This window comes from Arachis ipaensis, chromosome B02, assembly GCF_000816755.2.
Source record: "Arachis ipaensis cultivar K30076 chromosome B02, Araip1.1, whole genome shotgun sequence".
Taxonomy (NCBI): domain Eukaryota; kingdom Viridiplantae; phylum Streptophyta; class Magnoliopsida; order Fabales; family Fabaceae; genus Arachis; species Arachis ipaensis.
The window spans coordinates 81,081,857-81,084,075 of record NC_029786.2 but is presented as its reverse complement, the minus strand read 5'-3'; positions in this window follow the sequence as shown (position 1 = coordinate 81,084,075).

The window sequence follows — 2,219 nt, the reverse complement described above, 5'->3', positions numbered from 1 at the left end:
TATTTATTTATTTAAAGTTGAAAAATTATTAAAAAATTAATATACAAAAAACATTATCATGAATTCTATCCGAATACACAAAGTTGGAAGCTCCTCTAAACATAAGGCCAACTATTTTTTCACCACATCTTCCTCGTTTTCACTTTTATGTATAAAAATTTCAATTAAAATATGTAAAGTAAAAAAAGAGGAATAATAAGCTTAAAAATTAAAGAAATAGAAACAAATAAGTGGAAGTGTTTTTGCATTGATAATATAAGTTTAAAGACCATGATAGATAGTACTGAGGGTGAAGAGAATCAGATCATAATTAAAGAGAGATAGTAATGAATTAAAAGAGTATGAATGTATTGATTGACGAATTAGAATTCAGTTACAATAACAGTGCATAGTCAGCCTATATATACATGTATGGCACAGTAACATGTGAACAAGAAATTGTATAATAAGAGTAATAGTTGAATTGACAATCTGTCTCCATCAAAGAAATTTTTAGTGAGCTTGTTAGGGATAGAAACAAGTTGATTCTTATTTATTTAATCAGTAATGGAGGCCATGATGAAGAGAATTGGAGCAGAGAACACAGCAGGTTGGAGGTACTACGAGAAAAATTATTTTCTGCAGCCATTATTTTATTTTTAGCGATAATAAAAATAGTCACTAATATATTTATCGACAATTGGCCATTAATTATCTTATGCTTTGTCTCTAAAAAATTTTAGTGACAATTTTATTATTGCCAGTAATAACTTTTTTAATAGCTGAAAAAAATAAATAATTGCTATTATAACATATAGTAATAATTAGTAACGACAAATATATAATTATTATAAAAATATAAATTAAATAAGACATATTGTGATTATTATGTTATTATTACTAAAATTTTGTAGAGAACCCTTAAAGTTCCAACTAAAAAGACGAAATGATTTTTCATTATCTCGATTGAAGTAATGAGCCCCAATATTGGTATATTGGGAGCTCATTACTTCAACTAGTCTCCGTGTTCTTCGAATGGATCTCTTAGTTGTTGAGAGGGTTGCCCAAAAGCAGTATATAAAGCATACCCAGTAAAACTTACAAGTAAACCAGATATAGAGATAGCAACTAGGGTTGCTGTTTCCATTTTTCTCAAATTTCAAGACCACAATGAATCTATAGGATAAAATCCTATATTTACAGTGAAATGGTATATAAAGTCAACAGATCTCAAGAATGAATGTAGGACAAATATTTGAATGGTCACTCGGATTAGTAGGGGATATGCTAGATAGACATTATCGAATAGCACCCTTTGATGAGAGATATGAGCAAGAGGCTTCGAGAAAACTAGTATTTTCTGAATTATATGAAGCCAGTAAACAAACATCGAATCCGTGGATATTTGAACCCGAGTATCCGGACAAAAGCAGAATATTTGATGGAAGAACAGAGAATCCTTTTGAACAGTCTGTTATAATAGGAAAGCCTTATATCTTGAAATTAATTCATCAAGTTGATGATAAAATACACGGACGTTCTTGTGGGCATTATGCACTTGTTACGCAACAACCCCTTAGAGGAAGGGCTAAACAAGGAGGACAGAATTTGTTTCTGTCTTTTGTTGAATCTTTTTCATAGCTCGATAAATAATTTGATAAGCCAATGATTTTTTTCCGTGTTTCAGAATACGGTTAACCAACATGTTAACTAATCGATTACGATAAATTGGATCCGATTTTGTGATTTTTTCTTCTACAGTACCTCGCCGTGACATGAGCGTGAAAGGGATAATCTGTTTTTTTTTATAACTTCTAAGGGCTAAAATGATTTATTTTGGCGTTTTGGCCCCATATTGTAGGGTGGATCTCGAAAGATATGAAAGATCTCCCCCCAAGCCGTACATACGACTTTCATCAAATACGGCTTTTCACAGAATTCTATATGTATCCATATGTATCTACGAGATCGAGTATGGAATTCTGTTTACTCACTTTGAAATTAAGTATCTGTTTCCCCCCTTTTCTTGCTAGGATTGGAAATCCTGTATTTTACATATCCATACGATTGAGTCCAGACGAAAACTAAGTTCCCACTCACGACCCATGTAACAAGCTACACCAAGTAAGAAGTGTAGAACAATTAGTTCATAAGGACCACCATTGTATAACCATTCATCAACAGATGCCGCTTCCCATATCGGGTAAAAGTGCAAATCTATAGCCGCCAAAGTAGGAATA